Genomic DNA, 26,811 nt, shown 5'->3' with positions numbered 1-26,811 from the left:
TGTGAACATTGGAGGGTTCTGTTTATTTTTACAGTGAAGTGAGATTATTTAGGAATAACAAACAAACAAACAAACAAACAAATCAGCTGGTCAGAATCACACAGACAAGTTTTTTTTGGAATGGGGGACTAAGACTTCAAGGTCACTGCTGGGATTTTGGAAAGCTGATATAAAGGCTGGGGCAGTTAATGGTCTCACTAGGACAGGGAAATGGTACAAGGCAGCAAGAAAGTGATGAGGCTGTGAAGGGACCTGCCTTATCTGAGTACAGTCAATATTATCAAGAATGTAAGATAAAATCCTGGACACACTGAACTTAACAGCAGAACTACCATTGCCTTCAACAGGCCATGGTTTCACACAGAAAAAGCAGTATGAAATCCAGTTTAGAGCTATTTGAAAGAACCTGAATCTCCTTTCAGACATCCCCTCTCCTTTTACATTGAGTAACCAAAACAGGAAATTTTAGAGCAGCTTAGTATAATTGTAAACATCCATCATCATAAATATCCACATGGTAAATCACTGTAAAACACCATATACTAAATAATAGTACCCTCCTTCCTCAATATTAACCCACAGTCATCCTGGCTTTACCTTCAAGTAAAATAACTATAGTATTGAACTCCATTAAAGATTTTCATTTACAACTACCAAGCCTTGCTTTTATATTTATATTATTAATAATTGTTACTATAATAATAATATTTGTTTCCCTTTCATTTACTTAGTTTTGCAGCTGTCTGTGATTATTCATAGCAAATTTGGTAGTGGGTTAGTGAAGTACATAATCAAATGTGATTTTAAATTATTATTCCATGGAAGCTGAACAATGACTAGTCTTTCAGAGACTTAGAATTTGATGGATGAATAGTTCAATAACTGGCATGCGCTAGCTGTTTCTTTATTTCATTTTAATTCTGATTGAAAATTTTATTTTGAATTCATGGATTTTATTTATGTTATATATGCTTTAGCTTTTCAGGAGTGTGGGGAGTGATTTCGTGTAGTCCAGAGATGTCTACACTGAAAGGTAATGCATAAGTTAAAATATAAACCCATATGATTTTATCTGTGATAAGAAAGTAGTGGAGTAGGCATTTTTCTAGCGGGATCCTGCAGGGATCAGGTGTTAGCCTTGTAACAGCTGATATTTTTAAAGTATACCTTGAAGAGAACAATGTCATCAAGATGTCTTCCAAACTGGACATATTTCAACATTCTGTGATTCAGTGCAGCCAACTCTGTACATCTAAAACCAACAAATGCAGGCTATACTTGCCAAATGGAAGAGTACATCCACCTTCACTTGTTTTTTTTTATTACTTGGGAGGGTAGGTGGGTTACTCTTTCCTAGGATAGTTAACTGAACAAGAGATTCTAGTCTGACATGAGATGCTTAAGATGGATAATGAATGAAAAGCAGGCCAATACAGAGGCAAGAATGTGAAATTATTCTTTATTTAGTAACAAAAGCACAATTGCTGTGCCAAGTCTCAAATATATTTAAAGATATTTATCAAAAATGCTCCGATTTTTGAGCTCCAGCTCCAATAAGAACAACAAAAAAGGATACTTATCAGAGTTAAAAGTTATCTGGATGTTTAACTATTCCCCGGGATACAGATTATTGAGTTTCAAGAAATTCATATGATCAATATTTAGTTAGTTGTGCAAAGCAGGGTATCTCCAACAGGAAAGACACACCCTGCAAATCTATGGTGACTTAAAAACATTGTTTGGGATTCCCCGTAGGAGACAAAGATTCACGCTGAATAAGGCAGAAACTCAGCCGAAGGTGCCTTTCCCATTTTACACTGAACAACCTAACCACTAGGGTGTTTGGGTATGGGTGAGTCTCGTTTTCTGCACTGCTTTTCCCTATCCCTTCCCAGGCTCTTCATTTCTTTGAAAGTGTTACGTTACTGTGGGAAGTTCCCATTTCAACAAAATGGAATTTCCCAAGGAGGGAAATTCTATTATTGGAAAATTCCCAATTACTTCTGCTATTATTCCCCAGCTTCTTACGTACCACTGGGTGAGTCTTCCAAGTTCTCTATATTAACGAAAAAAAAAGCTGTATCTCCTGGGAACTTTAAAAAGGCCTTTATCAGAGAAGAAAAGAAAAGAGCCCTAAGATGCTGCAGCTGCTAATTGTAGTTCTGGGACTGGTGATAACATTCATACAAATATATGTTCTTAAGAAGTTTTCAGATAGACATTTCTTCTTCCTAGGTATGGTACTTAAGTCATCCAACCAGGAAAACAAAACAACAGTGTACTACTTAAGTCACCATTAGATCATGCTGTGGGCATTTCACTAAGAATAAAAAAAATGTAGTAAGTGCTTACTGAGCATTTCTGAATAATAAACATCCATAAAAATCTGAAATTTAAATGGATTTTTAGATATTCTGAAAGCAGAAAACGGAGTGAAATAAATCAAATACATTATTCAGCACAAAGTACTCTCCCAAGTCCTTTTTTTTTTTTTTTTTTTTTAGCTCTTTTCTTTATCTAGCAAACTACAGAACCAGCCCTTGCTTTCTGGGGATTTCATTAGTATGTGGAAGATTGTAAAAAGGCTTGTCCACTAGGGATGCATTATCTTTTACTGGCAATCTGTGAATGCTACTGAAAAATGACCTTTTACTATCAAAATATTAATGTCTTCATCTCAAGAAAGAATTTCAAATCTAAACTGCACATGAAAATTGGATATCATTTTTCTTTGCACTCCATGGATATGGATGCTTCATAATGTCTGTATAATTCTCTGCTTTACATGCACCTTGTGCCACATTATATGATAACTGGAAGTTATTATATTTCATATGGCTATTGTAGTACTTCTGTCATGTGGAATGAAAACTGTAGACTGCATATAATTTATATTATGTATGTAAAATCTTTCTTTTTCTCTGACAGACAGACATGGATAGTGGGCAACAATAAGTAATATCTACAGCAGAAATGAAATATGCTCTGTAGTTCTACTCCCCCAACAAAAGACTAAAGTATAACAGTTCTCATGAAGTTCTTTACTCCCTAAGTTTATGGAAATGTCTTAATCTGTTACGGAAACTTCTTTTTTTCACCCTGCAAGGGTGTCTGAACCTGGATCTGAAACAACAGTGTGTCACTCAGCTTACAGGTTTAGGCATATTACTTTAGTTCTCCCAACTCTAAAAGAAAAGCAGAGTGAGCAATGATGTTTCTTCTGTGTTGCTCATGTCATCACAGTGCTCTACGTCACTTCTACATCCCTGAGTGCTGAGGGAGCTGGCAGATGTTATTGCCAAGCCACTCTCCATCATCTTTAAAAGGTTGCAGAAAACAGGAGAGGTGCCTGAGGACTGGAGGAAAGCTAACGTCACTCCAGTCTTCAAAAAAGGCAAGAAGGAGGATGCAGGAAACTACAGGTGTGTCAGCCTCACCTCTATCCCTGGAAAGGTGATGGCACAGCTCATCCTGGAGGTCATCTCAAAGCATGTGGAGGAAAAGAAGGCCATCAGGAGCAGTCAGCATGGATTCACCAAGGGGAAATCATGCCTGACCAATCTGATAGCCTTCTGTGATGGAATGACTGGCTGGGTAGATGAGGGGAGAGCAGTAGATGTTGTCTACCTTGATCCCAGCAAGGCTTTTGACACTCTTCCATAACGTCCTCGTATGTAACCTCAGGCAGTGTGCATTAGACGAGCAGACAGTGAGGTGGACTCAGAACTGGCTGAATGGCAGAGCTCAGAAGGTTGCGATTAATGGCACAGTCTCGCTGGAGGCCTGTAGCTCCTGGTGTTCCCCAGGGGTCAGTACTGGGTCCAGTCCTGTTCAACTTATCCATCAGTGACCTGGATGAAGGGACAGAGTGTACCCTCAGCAAGACTGCTGATGATGCAAAAGTGGGAGGAGTGGCTGACACACCAGAAGGCTGTGCTGCCATGCAGCAAGGCATGGTCAGGCTACAGAGCTGCGTTGAGAGGAACCTCATGAATTTCAACAAAGGCAAGTGTAGGGTCCTGCACCTGGGGAGGAATAACCCCATGTACCAGTACAGGTTAGGGGCTGACCCACTGGAAGGCATCTCCATGGACATTTTGGTGGACAACAAGTTGCCCATGGGCCAGCAGCGTGTCCTTGTGGCCAAGAAGGCCAATGGTATCCTGGGGTGCATTAGGAAGAATGTGGCCAGTGGGTCAAGGGAGGTCATCCTCCCCCTGTACTGCACCCTGGTGAGGCCACATCTGGAGTGCTGTGTCCAGTTCTGAGCTCCCCAGTTCAAGAAAGACAGGGAACTACTTGAGAGGGTGCAGCAGAAGGCTACAAAGATGGTCAGGGGACAGAAGCATAGCCCTTATGAGGAAAGGCTGAGAGAACTGCGCCTGTTTAGCCCGGAGAAGAGAGGACTGAGAGGGGATCTTATTAATGTCTACAAATATCTTAAGGACAAATGTCAAGAGGATGGGGCCAGGCTCTTTTCAGTGACAGGACAAGAGGCAACAGGCACAAACTGCAACACAAGAAGTTCTACCTGAATATGAGGAAGAACTTCTTTACCTTGAGGGTGACAGAGCCCTGGAACAGGCTGCCCGGAGAGACTGTGGAGTGTCCTTCTCTGGAGACATTCAAAACCCACCTGGATGTGATTCTGTGCAACCTGCTCTAGGAGAACCTGCTTTAGCAGGGGGTTGAACTAGATGATCTCCAGAGCTCCCTTCCAACCCTGACCGTTCTGTGACTCTGTGAAGTTGAATTATTTTCCTTAGAACTCAGTAGGTGTACCTTGGCTCATGAGTCAAGGACAAGCTCTGAAATTCTTGCATAATTGAGATAATGGAATGGCTTGGTGATACCAGAAGGGACGGTCCCAATCCTTTCCCCTTACCACCAACATCCAACTGATGATGCTGCCTTTGATTCAAATCTAGCACTCAGTGAGCTGATATAACTCACAAAACAAACAAACAAAAAATAATCCAAAAAGCAGTTCATGATTATTTTAATTTGGCTTAGTCAGCTCCTGTAGAAAAGCAAATGCTAGAATTTAACCCTGCACTTCAGTTCTACTGATATCCACAGGAATTCAAGATCATAAATAAAATCCAGCAAAAGCTTTCTTTCATGAAACCAACAGTTAATCATAAGGAATGAGTAGAATTCAGAAACTGGAACCTCTTCTCAGATGTGCTGAGAACAGAGGGCTTAAAATGGGTCTACATTTCTTTTACTCCCTCTCTCTGAAGGTACCAGTTCACTTCTACAGGGGAGACATTCTTTTTAGAGATTCTAAAATTTATATATGGGCCCATGTCTAAAACACTACACTGGCCAAAATAAAATCTCAGGTAGAAGCATCTAAGATGCATGGTTTAAATTATGTTGTAAAGTGACTGCTATGACCTAAGAATTCAGAAGTTGAAAGAAAGTGTAATGTTTTTAAGAATTTGCAATTAGCACTATTGCCTAAACCCATCAGTGTGGGAGTTAAAAAAACAGCATTAATATTAACACTCCTACAGTAACACTCTGCAGCATGGAGATTTTAGGTCAGCTTCATTTTAGAAAGATAAATAATGAATTGAAGTGCCAAATCATTTTGTGGAAACATCCTGTAATGCAAATGCCTCTTAAAGGAAAAAAGAAAATCATGCTTAGAAATAACATAGAAAAATCTGTCTCTGGTGAGTCCTCAGGAATTACATCACAATTTATAATAGATCCCTTTCCTCATCTACTTCCATGAAAACTTGCGGTTTTTTCTAGGCTGCAATGCACTTTCCACTAAGGGCTCTGATTTAACTGTGGCAGTAAAGGCACTAATGTCCATATTGCATGGCCAAGCTTTTTTGCCAGAGGTAGCAAAATGGATTTTGTCATACTTCAGTCACCGAAATTCACAGTCCAGGGCTGTAGTATAAAAATCATCATTGAGGTGTGAACTGAAGAGATGAGGTGCCAATAGATGTATTACTTGGCTGTCCTATTTCTAGCAAAGAACAGAGAAGATCACTGAGGACATTAAAATCTTAAATTGACAGAATCAAAAATGTCAGTACTTTGCTACCAGAGCTCCAAGTTATTTTGCTGCCTTGATCTTAAACCCTTCTGTTAGGATTCACTGGGACTATTCAGAGAGTCAGATATAAGTGCACACATGTATTAGTTTTTTTCAGTCCTCAGTTTGACTAATGAATGAAATAACATTATTTTTAATAGCTATTTTCAAATTATATTTAGGGTGGGTTTTATGTTCTATTTAATCTTTTTCTATCTTCCGTGTTGTGAACTTCCAGTACTGTAAACCTTCAGTATCTACAACTCATTCTTATACATAGAATCCTGAAGTCATGGAATGGTTTGGGTTGGAAGAGACCTTAAAGATCGCCTAGTTCCAACCCCCCTGCCATGGGTAGGGACACCTTCCACTAGACCAGGTTGCTCAAAACCATATCCAACCTGGTCTTGGAGATCAAAAAGAGCTAAAATAATTGATCATTAGCATCCTTTTGTCTCTTTCTCACAAACTGCAGGAACAAATAATTTTAGTTTCAACTATATGAAGCAATTCTTGTCATTTTTTGGATTGTTAGGTGCAACAAAATAGCAATCATAATGGGGGGAAGGTAGGACAAACCAGAAATTGCAATCACTGGTTAAACGCAAAAAATAAATTAATACAGAATAAAAACCTCTACAAAAGGGAAGGTCGAATGTTAAAATTTACGTGGTTTTTGTAGTCCTTTTACAAAAGGTTGGGGGTTTGGTTTGGTTTTTCACAAAAGGTCATTTCTGGGTGCTAGAAACTGAACTTCTAGTTTTTCCACCATTTGTTGCAAGTACTTTAGCTAAAGTCAAAGATGGGTTAAATTTAATATCCCTTGAACTACTGGCGATCGTGAGTAATACTACTGAAATCAATGCATTTCCCCTACTTTCAGATGCTAGAAGACAATCTAGGCCAATATCCTCTACAAAATTCACTAAGAGGTGGAAAAAAATCTCTCCATAAAATGTATGATCCTCTACTAAATTATAAAATGAAAGTATCTTCAGAACTCTACGGATTTATTGGCCTATGTGCTATGGTCAAGTAGGCCCACATATCTCCAAGGATAAGAATTTACATGACTGCCACATCCCATGAGTCTGGAAGGAGTCTTGTTTTGGTCTGTGTGTGTAATGGATTTATCCTGATAAGAAATCATTATACCTTTAGAAAGACTTACTCCATTGTAGGAAGACTGAACAATTTTATTAGGTTACCTGGACAAATTTAAAGGAAAAATAATTTTCAGTAGCTATTCACTATTCAGTAAAAGTGAATAAAGACACAGAAAAGTGTTTGTGAACTAATCTACCCATGTCAGTAAGTCCTTTCATCTGTACCAAAAGACATTTATCTACATCGAATCAGGCAGAGAAGAAATTGCTAAACTCTCCAATGTTATGTGTGGTTGAGAATTCTCACTTGAGTGATAACATTATCTAAACTGTTACTTTACAAAACATTTGTTAAAGTTTGAGCAGATGATCACAAATTTTCTCCAATGGTAGACAAAAAATGTCATGTAGCTAGAATTTGCTGACTTCCTGAATGATAGACGTGATTTTTTTTAAAAAAAATAATAAATTCATGTCCAATCACTATACATCAGTTAACCTCACTGACTCATTTCATTTTAGTGTGTTGCCTTGAACTAATAGGAGTTCAGATACATTCAATGGAAATGGTAGCCCCTTTTAACACTAGGAGGAAAGATTTATTTCCCCATACGATAGAATCAAATTCTTTATTTAATTCACTTGAGGTTTTTGAGAGATGCAAAGTCACTGAAATACCACTGACTCAGAAAAATTACTGGATTAATTGCCTTCAGTCACAAGAACAAATGTCCTGATTAGATGTGTGCACAAGGAGGGTCATGTGTCTTAAATGATTCAGTAGAACACGAGTAGTATCAGCTGGTGCCCAGAAGCTAGGTTCTTCACATGTGATTATAATTAAGAGCAATGAGTGCAATGAATTTACAAGTAACTCCTCAGTTTCAGAAAATGCAGAATAAGATGGTAACTTTGATTAATAATCTGTGTCATTTACTGCATGGTTCCCTTTCTTGGTCTCCAAAGCCTATTTTACAATTGAGAGTCATCTGACAGCTACAATCTGCATCACAATGTTGTTTTCACACATGAGACAACACTGATTACTAGAATACATCCAACACATTGTAACAAGAACAAACACAGTAGTAGCTCCAGAAATCCAACCACTTTATACCACAGTCATGCTCTTGCCTTTACCCAAGTCAAATATGCTTCCTCCATTCAAACCCTAATAGCTTCTTCCATTAAATATTATTTTTATTTGAAGTTGCATTTTCAACAACATGTGAGTATATTATATTGATGTGAGCATTTGATACTCAGTGCAATAAAAACCAGGAGCTTTTAAATCAATGACATCAGGCAGCTGACATGACATAGACCTGGAGGCTGATTTCTCACTTTACATAGCTGATTGAGTTTTCCCAACAGAGGACAACTTCTTTCACTCATTTACCAAACCAGCACAGAATTGTAACACATAAGTTATTTTGCAAATTGCACTAACTGGACTAAGCTACAGTGACACAGGCTTAGGGCAGCCCAATTAGAAGTGTAAGTCTTTCTAAAAAAACCATTAGATTCAGGCTTCAGCTCAATAAGCGAAGGCTGTGGGAAGATGAAATAAGAGCCCCTAATAATGCTTAGCCTTGATAGGTTTTACCAGAGCAGTTAATATATATCAGCATGTAACCAGAAGCAAGAAGCCAGGCTCTGGAGTTATAGCAAAGGCCCCAAGTGAACTTATGCTGAAAACAGATGTTTCATCAGAAGGGAAACAGATGCAGCACTCTTCTTTTTTGCTGAAATGGGGATACAAACTCAAATGCAAACACTGCAGCTTCAAAGAAACTATACATCAATGATACAGGGAAACACAATGAACTTCTGCAAGGAAATGAACATAATAGACAAACATTTCAGCAAATAATTAAGTTACATAAACAAATAGATTAATTGAGTTTAGTAAGCTGAAAAATCGTACAGGTAGTCAAAGTTAAATACAGGCAAAAAGGTCCTGAAGGATGGAGTCCCATGTATTCACCCCTCTGAAAGCCCAGTCTGTAAATGTTTAACAGTTTGGAGCTATAGGAAATACTCCAACTTCAAGGACACTGATCAGTGAAGCACCAATTCTCAAAGTTTGTGGTTCAGGAAATTTATACTATAGCGTCAAACTCATAGCTTTTATTGGTAAAATTAAGTAGCTGTTTATAATTTGATGTATATTATACTATAATGTAATATAATATATATTATATATATATTTGTATATTTATTATATTTATTTGTATGGTTAATTCAAAGCCACATAATTCAAAGTCAGTCCTGCCCATGGCTAACGGTAGGAACCATGAGGTGAAGTCTCTTATCCTGTGTTGTGAAGAAAGTTTAAAGGAAGGAGAAAAACAGTTCTTTTTTCTTCAAAACTATGGAGACATGCACAGAGAACTGTAATATTCCTGCTGATCAGCAAATATTGACAAACATTGCCTTTTGGCTACCAGCATACAAAAAACCCCCAAAAACCAAAAAAACAGCCCTGTGATATTGGGGGAGTAGTCGAGCTATAAGACTTTGTTTGTATTTTCTAATATTTTCTTGCTTGCTTTTCTTAGAACAAGTACCAAGTATGTGATAAGAATTATCAAATCCTCTTGATCACAATGAGGCATAGTTTCCTTCTGAGCCCATCATATGCTACCCACAATGTCTTTGTACACTGAGTGACATAGGAACATGGCACACAAAAATGGATTACTCAGTATGTTCTCTGTCATAGCTCTCTGCCATTGAAGGCAAACCACAACAGACAGTCTTTGAAGTACATTTACAAAGCTCCACTTTAGAATAAATTTGGGTTTAGCCTCCTCTGCTCCTTTAGAAAGGCTGTTCTAAGACCTATCAAATGCTCTGATATGTGAAGTAAACTGGGAGTTTGTGAGATCACCTATGGTACTGTGGCAAGTCATAACATCGAATTTGTGTCCAACAGGAGACTGACACAATAAGTCAAAATGCCACAGACTTTAAGTGAGGAAAAAGGTTTCAGAAGTCTGGTTTGGAAATGTCAAAACAAAAAAGGAGTTGTCGCTGTTTATTAAAATGGAAGATCACAAGGTTCTGTGAGGCAAGACTGGAGTGATCAGCTAAAAAGGGGATGTTTCAAGCTGAAATGTGGCAAGAGAAGAGGAAAATAGCATTAAAGTCAATATTCTCCTGCAGTAAATATCAGCATAAATAAAATATAATTAAGATTTTATTTGCTAAAGAACTAAAAGACATCAACCATTCTCACAAAGTTAAAGAAATGGACAAGAACATCTAATCAATAAGAGCAGGACTCATCTAACAAGATGTGGATAACTACATTGGAGAAGCCTCGGAAGATCTCACATTCCTACTTTGTTATGACACTATATTCACTAAAGGCTTTCCAGACAACTCAGATAAATTGTGCCCTTCCAAGAGCTACTCATCTACAGTAACCATAAAGCAATCTGAGTGACTAGCTGAGTTGTAGACTTCTGTAGTTAAATAAAATGAACCTCAAACTGGTATCTTAGTAGTGCAATTATTAAATGTTGTGAGTGTACGTGCAGAAATACTTCCAATTGTTGCAATATTTAAAATATTATTTAACTATTTAAATGAAAATATCATTACTATATTCACAGTATGATAGTTTGGCTTTGACTATTATTGTAGTTTGATTGTTTAATGATGTTAAATGATCCTTAACATGGAGATTATCAACTGCTGAAATTTAACCCCCAAATAATGAGATCTTCTGGCAATGTATATATATATAGATATAGATATAATTTCATTGTATCACGTTGCCAACATTATTATGTCATGCATCTGGAAACACACACAGATGCTTATGTGTATGAATTTGATTAATTCCACTTAATTTCTCACTTGTAGAGAACTTGGAGAACTTAGAGAACATGTCAGGATTTGTGAGATCAGATGCCATGACTCCTGACAGCTGAGCACTGAAGTATCTCACTGCACTGGCTTATTGTTCCTGGGACCAGCTGCGTTCAATGTCTTTTTGTTGGCTTATCATCCCCAGTGGAGACTTGGGGAAACTATGCTTGTATCCCACCTGTTTGGGAGAATAGTATGGTTATTAAGTTAACAGCTAACTGAAGACCTAGCTGAAATGCTGGACTTTGCTGTGAAGTTGCTGAGATAGAGGATTGCAGCCACATAGTGAGGTCAAGCAGAAAAAGAACAAAGAGCTGTGGTTAATAACATCTTAAACTTCTGCAGCTAAGTAAACGAAAAATGATGCCTTGGCTATTAGAGAATTTTATTTGGTAGCATGACTTTGATGCTTTGCGCTTACACAAGGAGTACTGTACAAGTGACCATACATTGCTAAAAGTGACCCTGTTTTTAATATGTAAATGTGGGAAATCATAAAAAAGCAAAGATAACAGCAAACTAAAAACATTTTATGCTGCAATGGTTAAAAATATGTTGAGAAAGTACTTAAAAACTGATCTGTACCCTGATGACTCTGAAAAGGTAAACAAGACATTAAAAATGCAAATGAAGAAGCAAGATGTTATTTATCCAAGTAGAACTTGTCTTGGAGGAGAAAAAGAGACAGAGTGAAGGGACTAGGTTATAATTATACCTTTCTAACACCTGATCTTTTTATATGGATGTGCCATTTTACTGTTTCATGGGACACTGCACTGGGGCTGTTCACATATTCAGATGAAAGAGGAAGATGTGACTGAGAAAGGCTAAGGAATTCCCTTTCTGGTGAACATTCCCCCTGAACACTGCCACTGCCTTCAGAGATCTGTGCCTTCAAACCCATGATTACTTATAAAACTTGCTGTAAACTGAGAGGAAAAAGACACCATCCCTTCAAAGCAAACAAACAAGAAAATAGCCCTTCTCAAAAATCCTGTGCTTGACTGAAGCCATGGGACTTATTTAATGCTGCATTACCACAATGATTAATTCTATTTTGAGACTTATGAAAGGACTAATTTTTCTAATAAAAATTAAAAGGCCTTTCCCTACTAAAAAGATCAACTCACAAGCTGATATTTAGTGTTTTCAAGTGACTAATTTAACGGCAGTAACCTTAAAAGGGCCTGGATTGTCAAGCTATCTCCTCACTGCTGCAGCTTGGGCTAGAGCTGCTCCAATGAGAATTGCTTCTTCCTGTGAAACCAGGATCTTGCCTGCCAAAATCAAGAGGGACAGCTCATTTGAAAACTACATCTGGCAGTTATAGCGTCAGTTTGAATGAACAGATCCTCTTTCCTCAAGCTGTTTAACTGCTGTGCTTCCAACGTTTGCTTTGTATTGCCATTCATACTGCTGTATGATTACTTAAAGTATAGGTGACCTCAGTTAATGTTGGTCTGTTATTTATTCTCCCACTTGCCATCTGACCCAGCACCCACTGAAGTCAGAACTCCAGTGTGTTTCAGCTGCAGCGAGCTGGGTGTCAGTCCACACACTGCGATACAAACACTGTTCATATAAACAGAGGTACACTAATTCTTCCTAGTCTTGTCCTCCTCTGAAGACAAGGGCTTTTCTCATGCTAAAGAGCAGCCCAAACTGAAGAATGAGCTCTCACTCCAGAGCTCTCCATGACAAAAGCACTCTGAACAATTTCCTCCAGTGTGTATACATGTTTTTTTTTAAAAAAATGGGACACCTCTACTTAAACAATTCCCAGTCAGTTTTTCTCTGGAGAGAGATGTTCTCTCTCTTTTAGAAGGTGTTTAGCTTTAGCCACTTAGAAGTGGGTGAGTCATGCAAGAAACATCCAGGATCCTTGAAGGAAGGAACCTTGATCCCCCTACGCAGATCAGGACAACTAGATCCTGGCTGGGGCAATTCACATGTCCTAAGCAGCAAAGGAAAACAAGCACATTCAGTCAGATGATGGGATTGCATCAGATCTCATCTGCTGTGTGAAGGTGTTTTATTCAAATAAGCAGAGGATCCCGAGATAGAGACTACACTGAAGCCTGGCATTCCAGCATTGTATTCTTATCTCTTTAAAATGCTTTCTGGCTAATATAATCTTTTATTCAGCACTACCACCTCTTCAATTTTTCATTTCAATCTCAAAGCTAATGTCTTGACTGAGGTTCCTCTTAGTGGCTAACATACAACCATAAAATCCATTCTGAGGGCACCTGACACTGCTTTGGGGATTGTACATGACAGTAAAATTGTGTCAGCGGCTGCCCTAAAAAACTCCTAGTCTAAATCTATGACTTCCACCCATGTTTATTCCAGCCGGCAAACGTGCTAACGGGAGCTGTGGCTGTGATCGTAGTGCCCCTGAAGGCAGATCCCTCCAGTCTCTGCCCTCCAAGTGCATGAGGCGGTCTGCATGGGGCCAGGCAGAGCTGGCCTCCACCAGCCTGGGCTGAGACATGGTGGGAGAGTGTTTGTCATGCTAGGCTGCGGCTTGGCAACGTTTAGATGTGAACTTGGGGCTCAGCTGGCTGGAGGTGTCAGGTCAAAATCCCACATCTCCTTTGAAGTCCACTTTTTATGTGTCAGATGCAGGCTGGTTACTAGAAAGGGCAATTCAGTATTTCATGGCAGTTTTGAGGCCCCAGGTGTGGGGGAGAAGGGAAGGAGTGAGGTGGGAAGGTATCCAAATGTGCGACCTGAGGGCATAACATTTTATGAGTGAGATGTGGCAGGGATGTTGAGGGTTAACTATATGTCATCTTCCAGTTTCCTTCTGCAGCTGGCAAAAGAGATGGCTGAGACCTGACTCCTATTTCAGCCATCTGTTGCTGTGGTACTGTCTTCTTGGGGCTGATCTCGTCATGGGGGGCTGCTTTTCATGGGGTTTTAATACAAATTGTAGCATTGCGTTAGCATGCCCTTATAGGAGTTGCAAATTTAACTGGTGTAGCTTCAGAGTTTTTAAGGAAAGATAAACTTTTGTTTTCTTTGTACTTTCTTCTGCTAGGCTTTTAATGCTAATACATATATCTTTTCTTCATCACCACCCCCCACCCCCTCCCCCGACTGCTGTGATTAGGAAAGTCCATTTTCAGCACTTCTATTGTTTACCAGGTTATCTTATGAAATGTAATAAAGAAAAGAGACTTGACTGTTACTTTACTGGCCAGCAAAGCACTGCCAGTTCTGACCACTCAGTAATCAGGTCAGCCAAGAATCCCCACACTGACTCACAAGATTTAAAGTATACTTTGAGGTCTTTGGGGATTTCTTTCTGCTTTCTCAGCACTTCAGCTTCATAGCACTCACTTTCCTGAAATTTCCAGCAACAAAAGCCAGATAAATTTTATTATTTATCATTTACCAAAGCTTAGGCTAATGCAGTATGTTGCACACAGGTGATTTTAAATCAGTCATCAGCTACCGTGATGCAACAGCTTTGGGAAAGGTGGCTCAGCTGCAACAAGGAGGTTTAAAATGTCATTGCAATGCAGGAACTGAAAGTGGAATGTAGCTAAATCAAACTGCAGTCCTATTCCTGTCTCATTCTTTCTTACACTGCACAAAAAAAAAGGAGCAGTGAAGCAGGCAGCCAGCCACCTCAGATATGAAGATTTCCAGGACACTTCCGTGGACACACCAGAATCAGTGACAGTCACTTCAGGCTTGATGTAATTGCCAAGCGGGCTATAGTACCTACCCAGAGTCTCTTTCTCCAGGCAAGAACAGTGCAATGTGCACTGCGCAGGTCTGCTCTGATGCTTTGAGTCAGCTTTGAGACACCCCATCAACTCAGAAAAACCTCAAAAAGTTATTAATATGTGACAGCAAAATAAAGGAGCGACATAAGAGACCCTGCTTTTGTATGTTTTCCACCAAGTAATCCCTGTAAGTGACATTTCCTGAATTGCTTATTTGGGTCCCAGTTGTACCACCCAGAGGCACATGAGAACACAGCCTCCAGGAAACAGGGTGAAAATGCAGCATCCTCAAATGAATTGTAACCATGTATTTCTATAGTATTGCTCTTTCCGCAGAGAGAGGGAAAATAAAACATGAGTGAGGATTTCTGTTCCTAGAAGCAGAACAACCTCAAGCCTTCTCTTACTGTACCTGTTTAACTGTGGAGGACAGCAGCTGCCGTATCTCCACAGAACACCTCTAAGAGGATGCAGATCCCTGCGCTTTTAGCAAGAGATCCTACACATCAGAGAAGTGAAGTAACTTGGGCAGTGCTCACTGGAAGAGGTATCTGTGGAGGCCTGCTCAGGAGAGACCTTGTGGCTAAGGTCTTCTCCCAGCAGCAAAGCTAGGCTGAGCAATATCTCCATCATATTTTAGGATATTAGTGGGAATGAATTTTTTGAGCCTGCCTTTCCTCTGCTCTCAAGCAGAAATAATACCGGGTCTTCAGCCTTTTGCCCATGGTGACAGAGAGAATCATCTGATGCTGTATTTGTAAAATCACACCAAACTATTCACATAGAAGAAGGTGAATGAAAAAAAAACAAAACAAAACAAAACAACATGATTATCTCACTAGCCCAGGCTGGCTAACATATGTAAATTTTACACCTCCCCTAGTTGGCCTCAACATCCTTGCTCAGCAGTTCCCGTCTGGTTTGAATGGCAAGCAGCTGCTAAGGAGGGTGGTTTGGCTTCTGGCTGGTAGGGGATCGCACATATTGCCAGCACTGACCTTCCAAGCTGACACCAGTTCCTCACACAGTGCATGGTCTGACTATGGCTTCATGGACATTTAGTGGGGCCATATTCTAAAATCCTTTCACTTTCTTGATTTATCCAGGTGGGGTTTAATCTACATGCTTTTCCTAGCACTGAAAGACTGAACAGTCGTGTGATTCTACTTCTCCTTCCAATGTATGGCACACTTTAAATATAACTTTCCTCATATTACCCGTGTGTGTAACATTTATGCAGCCTCAGTGAACCATGCAGATTGACACCTTATTTTTCACAATGCTTTGTCAAGCCTAACACAGAAAATAAACCTGTCTTTCACTTTCTAAGCCCACATGCACATATAGAATTGATGAAGCATCCACACTGATGCTTGGACCACCTTAAAAAAAGCTCCTTCTAATCTGAGATTCAAAGATATGAACAGTTTTAAATGCCATTAATTGGAATGTGGTGAGAATCTGGTTTGTGACTTGAGTAGCTGAGATTAAAAAAAAAAAGTTTGCTATAGTTGCAATATTTTAAACATTTAAATTATATTATTTAAACAATTTAAAATGTTGATACTGATATTTTATGGTTATCAGAAGCCTGAGGTCATATGCAATTTACACATTTAAGGCAGATGCAGTTTCTGGTGAGTGCTATTATTTCAATGAACAGATCAAGTGTAATAAGGAATATGTTCTGGATTTCTTTTTTGTCATTCAAATAAGTTGTTTGAATAATAATAATAATTTTAATAGCAACAACATCAATTTTCTTAAATAACTCTTAAATAATTCATTGAACCGTAACTATTTCTTCTGACTTCTAAAGGCAATTAAATATTATTATCCTTTTTTTCATACAGGTAAAATCTGAGACCCAGAGGTGAAGCTGCATGATCAGAGTAAAAAAGGAGTCAGAACTAGGATTTTAAGCTTCTTAAACTATTACCTCATACTTTTGTAAATACTTGATGACTTTGCCTTGCTGATTTTCATTAAAATGTGCATTTCAATAACAACTTGAATATGTCATAAAAAATGTTAAATGTTGTTCACATTCTTTTTCAATTAATACTTACATTTTGCTTACAGTAGCATAGAATAATGACATTCAAATTAAGTTATCGCTATGTAGTTTGTTTATGGCACACCACATGTTACCATGGAAACAACCATACTCCATATCTATGGTAACAGTCACAGTGGTGTAAACCATGATATCAAAAAGAGGAAGTTAGTAAGCTGAAGTTACTAATTCTAAGAAAAACTTGTCAAAATTAAATATTTCCTGTAACGAAGATCTGTTTTATGTCACTGGGCAATTTTCATAAATCCTTGTTTCAATCTCAGATCTTCTGGAGCATCTGAGCTACTCACACATGGAGCTTGGCTGATGTTGAGAATGTGGTCTGCATGGGGTAAGCACCTTCTCCTACCTTGGGGACTGTATTTGATTCCAGTCACTGACCACAGTTTATGTACATCAGCCCACAAAAAATCCTTCTACTGCAAAGGGCTGTATTTTCCTACATTGTATCAAAACTATAGAAAATTACTTTCCTCCCTGTATTTTACTCGCCCACCAGAATTCTTTATGCCATTAAACCCCCCCCCCAAAAAAAATAAACAACACCCCCAAAAAAACCCCCCAAAAACCAAAAAAAACCGAAACAAAAGCCCAAACGCAATTTTGCCACAATAGAAGATATTCCCATGATCCTACATTAAATATCCTCTAAAGATGTTCAGACTTGCTGTCTGGAGATAGTGATTTCTCTCCATTAATGACAGGGCAGACTTAAGTTTGTAGGCTTTGGTAAAGTGAATTTCACAATAGTTAAATGCTTAAAATAACCTTTATAAATACCATCCTGCAACCATTCTAACAAGTACACCATCTGAATACAAATGACGTGTGCATTTCTTTTGAAATTAAAACCCAGAACATTCCCTCATAAAATCTACTCCAGGAATTGTTGAAGTTCAAGAATGCAAAGCCTGGGGTTTTTTTGTTTGTTTTTTTTTTCTTTAAATTTTGCCATAGATGCAGCCTTAATACAAGCTCTTACTGGAAAGCTCATCACAGAAGGAAGTTATACAGGACAAAACTTTGTGTATGTGCATGTAAAAAATATACAGATATGCTTTTATAAATATTGAAAATACGTTTGTTCACAATTGACAAAAAACAATGTATTAGGAGAAATAATGCATTTTGTGTCTGCCACTGTCAGAGATCAGTATGAGTTCTGGGGCCAAATTACTTAAAAATTGTATCATTTCCTGTAGCACTGGCCCTGGTCCAAGAGGGGAAAATGGCCTACATGAACTTTGGTCCATCAAGGATATGATCCTGTGTTTCAGATTTCCTGCCTAAATCCTTTTCCTTCAACAAGCATTCAGTTTCCCAGCCTTTATCCTAGCAGTTGTAAGTCTGGAGACAGTTTACAGGACAAAAGATAGTAGGTGCAAAAGCCCTGGCTCTGAGTTTACCCCTGCTAAATGCAGAATTCCTCCAATGGAACAGAAGGTTTTCAACAGGAAAACTCCAAGGAGCTGCTTGTATATATTTATGTAGCCCCATAAACTTTATGGACTCTTGCCCATTCATACAAAATGAGATTGTGTCTCAGTGAACATTAGACCCATCTACACCTGGTGTGAGAACAAATTCAGATTTTAACTCGGTGGAGCACACGTAGCCTTCCATAAAGCAATTACTCAGAAGTCTTACACAGAAGTTGCATAATTCCTTTTCTATGTCATAAACCATGTGATGTGCAACAGAAAGCAAAATTTTGCTTAACTTAAACATTGTGGGCGAAAGGAAGTAGGTTATAACGCAATTTTCTGTTCCACTGTGCTATTATACCACTGTAAACTTCTTAAATTCAAATCACCATGTTGGCAGAAACCCAGGGAAACAAAGTAAATAGTCATGTCCAGATGTTAATATTTCTGTTAATTGTTTTTCAAAATGTATTGCAAAATCTGAAGTCCCAAGAGAGACCATCTTTTTTTCCATCAAACTAGGATTCCCAAAAAAACCAGTGGCAAAATGTTTGCATCAAAATAGTTTAGGTTCCAGACAAAAAAAAAAAAAAAAAATTGTCTTTCAATTTTGCACTGAAAAGTAGAACTTTTCAATAAAATATAGACATTTCCTTTTTTTTTCTTTTACTGAAAAGATAATGTTACCTGTGCTACCCTCTGAACAGTTCTGATTAGCTCTTAAATTAGCTCTAAACATTATTCTTACAGCATTGAAGCACTGCAATCAAAATAGCAATATAAACTACTGCAACCTATGGGAATCTTCCTACTAACACATTGGAGCTGTGTATTACATTCCATTTTTCACAGTACCTTCATCAATGATCTGAAAGAACATATCAGTTAAGGTTGAAGGTGATATTTTATTGAGACGTATCTCCAAAATTCCAGGAGGAAGGCAGAAAGAAAAAATATTCCAAAACACTTTTTCAAATAAGAGGTTTATATCCAGAGGGCAGCAGGGCAAGAATAACTTGGGATTGGTAATGGAGAATAAATCATAAAAGACTTTCCAATTTAAGAAGGTGCCAGCTGTAACATCTCATTGTTTTTTGAACTGCATTATGAGAGACTGTCCTCTTCTACATAAATTTGTGTCTATGGAAGTTGGATGATTTCATCCTATGTATATTTGGTTTGATTGCTACACCAGTGGTTGAAAGGCCCCAGAGAAAGCACGTCTTGTCTTCAATTCTGGGTATCACACTAAATCTGGCTCATCATCTATATCACAGCTCCTTGACTCATACTGAGTGTCACATCTAATCAAATTGTTCATGAAGCAATGCTACTTTCTTACTCTATAAATATTTGGTGAATAGTTTGGACAAGTGATACTCAGCTGATGATTTGTTTGCAAACTCATCATTCCAGCTATTCATCACTTGGTCTTTGTTATTCACAGTTGGTCATACAGGTCACACAGTGTTAAAGACATCTGAAAATTTGTGATAATTGTTTTTGGAGGAAGAGGACAGTTTTGATATAGTTTTTTTTTATTAACCTGCTTCATCGGATGATCAGAACAAATATTTTTCTGGGGAAAAAAAGTATTTCCATCTCTATATATTTCTGGCCTCTGACTAGATAAGCAGACTTTTTAAAAGCAAAATAATTAGTGGGATATGACAGGCATTTTATTCATTCAAATGTCATTGGAACAAAATCTACTAATAGATCTTGAGGGAGAAGATTTTTGTACTGCAGCAGAAATCATTAGGATTGTGGTTTTGATCATATTACAGGAAAATCATAATTACAGTGCTAAAAAGAAAAAAAAAAAAAAAAGAAAAAACAGACAAAGCAGCCAAGGCACTTTAATGAACTATCAATAATTTGTATGTAAGTTTGTGGATAAAAAAAGAGGGAGAAGGAATGTTTCCAATCATTTCTAATACTAAATCCCAGAACACACAATTTTATAGTACACAGTCAAATCCATGATTTTTTGAAGATAACTTGGTTTTCACTAGCCTATTGCTGCTTTCACCTACACATTCATATTGTAAGTGATGAAATCTTCATGAGTTACCATTCATTAGCTGAGCCTGGTTAAGTGAGCACATGTATGCTGCTGGCCCACTACAGCTACACATGAAATATGTTAGCTTGAAGCACTGTTTTAGCCATTGATTGCAAACGGTGTGGTGCACTTAACCAGCTGACTTGCTTTAGCTTCTAAAAAATAACTCTTGGAGCCACCATAGCCTGATCACTTGCATCTATTATAAATAATCATGTGTACAGAAGCTAGGATAAAATTATTATTGCCTGCATTCATTTGTCCTTAACAATTAAAAGGGACCAGACTAGAAGACTAGTTTTCTGAGGTATAGCTAAACAATCAGTACAGAAGACATGAAATTTAATAATTATTTCTTATATTCCTCCAGTCCTAACAACTGTAAAATGAATTGTTATTTTTCTATTTTAAAATATCTGTGTCAGTTTATTCTGAAAGTATTTCCAAAAATACTCTTTCACTTCCTGGTTGGTGACACGGGCTCCCAGCTGTGCTCTGCATTGTCTGTAGCAGCCCTGAAAATGCTTGTTTTCTCCCTTTTAAATGAAAATATGGAATTTTGGGAAATCACAACAGAATTATCAAGAAGGTGGTTCAGCATCTGAACCTATAAGATAGACATAAGCCTATCAGAGGTGTTTCCCAGGGGGAAAACATGCATGAAGGGAGGGAGAACTAACTAGCAGGTCTCTCTATAAAGCAGAGTTACGGATAGACATATAGTTATCATAGATGGTGGGTATGTAACATTTGTACTAAGGCTTTTCTAGGAAGTGATTTCAAGATTTGATTCTTTATTAGCTTTTTTTTTTTTTTAAGTCCATTGTCATTTATTTCCATAATAGCGAAAGAAAAGATTACCCTCCAGGTGAGGAACTGGAAATCCTGGTTTTATTTTGTTGTGAAGAAAGGCCAAGAGGAATGGATAGCCTAACTTACAGCTATATCAAACACTGTGCTATCAAACAGTAAATTCACGCAGATTTATGTTTCAGTTGGGTTCTGTTGTAAGTCTGAGTAACTAAAGATAGTAGTTATCTCCCGAATTTAATCAAAGATGGCATTGACCTTGAAGGCCTTAAGTAATTCTGCATCACAACATAGCCCAAAAAACCCTACAACTCTAGCTTCTTTTAATGCGTGGTTGCACAAACCACCTAGTTCTTCTGTGTTCTTGCAGGTTAGAGAAAGACTGAAAATAGAAATAGCAAGGCAATCAGGTAAAAAGTTCCTAGCAGTCAAGAATTCTGTGGAAGTCATGGGAATTTTCCATTTACTGAATAAAAAACATAGTAATCGAAAGTACCTTGTACTTTTTAGAAAGTCAAATGTAAGAATCCCAAGCACTTCGAATCTTAGCACTGTAATACAGAGAGAAATGTATATTGTCAGGATAAGAAGTAATACAAAAATGAAGATAGATGACAGCTACCACACAGAGGCAAATGACTAGGAAATAACACAGTCTGGAAATTAAAAGTTTCGAACTGTCACCTCATCTGAGCTCAGGAACAACCTTCCATTAGGAGAAGCAGGTAGGGAAAAGAAAAAAAAAAATCAGGTACAGGAAAATCTGACAGATTTACAAAAATGATTTTATGGTATAAGAGCATGGCAAGGGGGAACGGACTAGCTGATCAGGAAGATCCTTCTACGGCAAGTATTTTCAGTCTCCTTAGGGGAGACATGGAGAAAAAGTGAGGGAAATAATAATTGATGAAAGTAAAAAGTTAAGCCATCAATATCAAGCCTATTTTCTCGTACAGAAAATGAAAGACATTTATTTCAAAGCCTTTGGCTTTATCTAAACCAGCAAGAGTTTGCTAGAACACGTACTAGCCTATTTAACCCAGAAAACCATTCAGATGGAAGTCAGTCTAAAATGCCAACAGCTAATTTGCTCATATAGCGAATACCAGTTGGTACAGTGGCAAAAAAAACCTTCATTTGTTAATTTAATCTTTGGCTTTTGCAGGTCTTGTAAATTCTTCATTATAAGCCTTGAGATAAATCTACCACTGGTGTAAACTCTATGTTACACGGTCCCTCTGAACAAATATGAGGTTGTTTTAGCAATTACACCACCACCACCTTTTTTTTTAAAAAAAAAAAAAATGCAAAGCATAGGTTCTGATGATTTTCAAGGTCATGGAAAGTTTGAGTACATCATTTCTCATCTTGCACTGCAATTTGGCACTAGACACTTTGGTCTGGATTTTTGTTTGTTTGGGGTTTTGTTTTTTAATTACAAAAAACAAGAATCCCATGTGTTCAGAGGTTTTGAGTTCAAAGCACATACTTAATATTGCAAGATTTGCAATAAAATCATTGAAGTTGCTGACACTGAGATTTACTTCAGTTTACAACCTGTCCTGTTTTTTTTTTTTCCCTTGAAAGCCAATGCAATTTCAAAATACAAGATGAACATCTACAGACCTTTCTGTTCCTTTATTTTTTGTTTGCTCTCTGAATCCCTTCCAGTTATTTGCTAATTTGTTTATGTTTTGTGAGAAATCTTTTGCAACATTTTAGAATCATAGGAAGCAAGCAACCATGTTGTTAGCTTTGAAAAACACATGCCACGTGTGGAGAACCCTTTGTAGGACTGTACAGGAAACAATGCACTATTGTCTTTGATGTAAATTGCTACATTAGAGATTAATTATTTAGAAAATGCCAACAACACTTGTGAACTGTTGCTATGTTCATTAAGACAGAATTAAAGTGTATATCAATTGTGTAGAATAGCTGGTTTATGGGAAGGTGGGTTTCTGCACCACCAGAATCAGCCCAATGTGATAGGCAATTCAGTTTCCCATCTAGACCATGCAAATATTAGCTCTTACTTCCTGTAAAAAATAAAAATTCCCAAATTATAAACCATGATACTGAATCCAGTTTAGAAATTTAAAAGCTTTAATCAAATCCCAAGAGATGTGGACTCTCTGCACTGAAGGCTTTTTAAGAATAGATTAGAATACTATCTGTGAGGAACGACTTCACATAGCTTATCCCATCTACAGGGAGAACACTGAACTAGATAATTTCCTGAAGTCTTTTGTCGTCCTGAAATTTTAGGAGTCTATTGACAGGTGGTTAGAGCCCTTCTTCAGGCTGCAGTCTAGCTTCCAATCAGCACTTCAATGCCTGAGTAGGAATTTTAGGAAGAAAGTGAGAGACACCTCCATCACTTGTTCCCCAATGCCTGGTGGTCATGACACTGACACAAGACATAGCTCAGGTTTCCACTGAGAACCACAGAGGACTTTAAGTCTTGCCTCAGTGTTAGCATATAGCAAGGCATTTCTCATTCTTCCACTCTCACTTTGATCAAAATTTCATCAAGGGTACGAGAAAGGCAATAATTTCCACCCACCCCCCCCCCCCAAAAAAAAGAAAAAATTCTATCAAAAGTAGCCCATTCCTACAAGTTTCTTTTATTCCAAGTCAACATTTTCCAACCAAAGAAAAACAAGCCCTGAACTGGATAATGCTAACCAACTGAAAAGGCCATGGAAAAATTAGTCTAGCAGCACAGCTCTCTTTGATAGTCTGGACACATACTGATCTATTCAGATATCTTGGAATGAAATAAAAAGACTGATGTGCTTATTTATTTTTTTACCCAAAGCTCATGACTCTTACAGTCAGGACCACTGTCAGTGTTTGGGGAATAAAAAAATAAAAGTGAAAGTAGTTGGGTATACATGGTTTGGGGATACACAATAGCCTTTTTCACTGTATTTTACCATTGTTAAGTATATTAGGCAACAACAACCACAACAACACAACAACAGCCAGAAAGAAATGGTAAGAAGAAGTAACAAAGCCCGGAAACTACTCTGGCTCCCTTAGAGCCCATGATAAGTAATAACTGTGGCAGCTTTGACATTTCAGAAGACTTTCCATCGTGGTTTTACACTAGAATCAGATCTAATTAGTTTCTGATGATCTTATTCTCATTTTAGAAGGAAATAAAAGCTGATGCAAGTTTTAAGGAACATAGAAAATAAGAAGGAAAAATTGTGGATTTTTTTTCTTAACGTGTTAAGAACAATAGCGACATGTGACACCCAGGCTGGCCTTTGCTATTTTAACACTTTGGGTCAGGGTAAGATGTACTCTCTTCTTCCACACAGAAAATATATCATACCCAGTACGGGACATGTAAAGCATCAAATTCCACCTACTTTCAGGCAGCTGTCCCCAGCTGCTGAGTTAACTAATACCAGCAGTGGTGTGAGTCAGGCACCTCCAGAACCTGATACTGGTAGCCTGAAATCTTTTCCACTGGCTCTTGATGGGAATTGCAGGACTGTCTTCCTAACGGGGGCACTTCACCTCTGTAGGATGAATCTCAGCTGCGAGATTTAGAAAGGCTCATATGAATGAGGTCTGCAGCCCAGTAGCTGTTGTCTGGTATATTTTAATATAGAACTTTTCAAATTTATGAACAAATATGGTAAGACAGCCTTTCCTTATTTCCTCCAGGATTTCCTACAATTACTTGAAGAGTAGTCACGAAGCTGAGAAGGACAAACCCTTCCCACTTGTAACAGACAACACAGCCAGGGGCAACAGCCACAAACTGCAAGCTTGGAAGGTTTCGGTTGGTGAAACAGATACATTTTTTTCACTGGAAGTATGAAGAAATGCTAGAAAAGGCAGCCCAGGGATGCTGTGGAATCACCATCCCAGGAGATTTTAAAGATTTAGGGTAGACAAAGCCATAGCTGATTTGATCTAGTGCTGGTGACAGGCCTGCCTCAAGCAGGAGATTGGAGTGAAGATCCTTCAGAGACAACCTCCCACCCACATTTCTATTCTGTGAGTTCTGTGGTTCTGAGCGGGTTTCTTCCTCCAGTATCCCAGCAGATGCCAAGCAAATCAACATGTAGATTAGGTCGTCACTCAGAATAATTCAGTAAATATTTCCACTATTAGTGAAATGCTTCAGCAGGTGTTTTGCATTTTTTTCTAAATGTATAAATAGATCTCCATCAAGAACAAATTTTGTTGGTGTGAGAGTATAGCTTCTCCTCTTCTGGCCATCCATTCCGAGTGACGGCTATGGCACGCTGCTGTGCCCGGGTGCCTAGTGGTTCAAAGGCAATTTGTAGCCAAGAGGGCAAGGTAATAAATTGGCCAGCACTTATAATTTGCATACCTCTTAAATTTCAGTCTGAAGTTAAGATTAATATGTACTCCTGCAACTAGGTTACGTGCAAATGGTCCCCGTGTAGCATCTAAATCAACGTTGCATTGTTTTGACCTTTTCTTCAAGTGTTTTACATCGGAAAAACAGACCTTTCTGAACTGTAAGAATGTCAGTCCAGTATGAAGTCAGGTAATGGAATTAAATGAGAAAATCTTACCTGGTGAAAGCTGCTCTTTTCATATGTGGAATCACCAGACGTGAATCATATATGTTATTTGAGCAAAGCATAAAACCAAAGGTTATTTTATAGCAGGGGTTAAAAAGAGAAATAAAACAGGAGGGAGGGATACTTTTCTTTCCAGTGATGCATTTTACTGTCAGCTCTACTATAAAGGGAATACATCAGTTCCTGGTATCCAGGAAAAAAACCCTGACTGAATTAGGCTTGTTTCAGTAAATTAAAAATCCTCTGCGAGTCAGTGGTTTGAAAAGCTGGTAGGAGTCACTACTTGACTTCCAAAGAAAGAGCAGCATCTGTAGGGGTGAAAAGTCAATCCCTCTGGGCTCTGACTTACTGCGAGAAAGGTTATTCCATAACAGCCTGTCAACCTTCAGCCAAAACCACCACTGGCACTTTTCCCTCCTGGCTGCCTTTAGAAGATCACTTCTTCTAGGACTTGGAGAGGACTTCTGAGACCTCTCACAGGTCCTGCCCCGAGGCATGACTATCCCACACCCCACTAGCTCTCCACTACGGAGTGACTCTCACATCTCATAGTTTGGGTGTTGACAAATGAGGCAAGGATTTTGTGAAATGACTTGAAAGCCCCAGCAGAATCCCAGCCCCCGTTTCTGTAATCTGCACAAGAAGCCCTCCTGGGGTTCATCCTTATCCAAACCCCAGGTGACTGAAAGATGCCTCTGGACCCTACTTCAGAGCACACTCCCAGAGTCATTCTGCTCTCCTAATTTCACAGAAAGTGTTGTAGTATCTGAGTGCTAAATCAAACACTTTTCCAAAGAAGTCAGAATATTTTTTTTTCCTGTTGAAGTCAATTTCGGATTTTTCACAAGCCGCAACAATTAATTTGATTAACCATCAGATTTCCCCTTGAAAGTAATCTCGGTGAAAGTTTTTTCCTTAGGCTTAATTTTGGGGACTCAATGTGTAAACATCCCCCCAGGCTTTTACCGCGCATGGCTGCGAAATGCCGTTCAAAGACTTCACAGACAACCTGACGCTGTCGCAGGAGTAGCTGCTCCCCAGCGCAAGTGACAGCTCGCCATCTATTCATTGGGACTGAGGTGCC

This window comes from Falco cherrug, chromosome 4 (genome assembly GCF_023634085.1).
Source record: "Falco cherrug isolate bFalChe1 chromosome 4, bFalChe1.pri, whole genome shotgun sequence".
Taxonomy (NCBI): Eukaryota; Metazoa; Chordata; class Aves; order Falconiformes; family Falconidae; genus Falco; species Falco cherrug.
Note: the sequence above shows the minus strand (reverse complement) of the source record.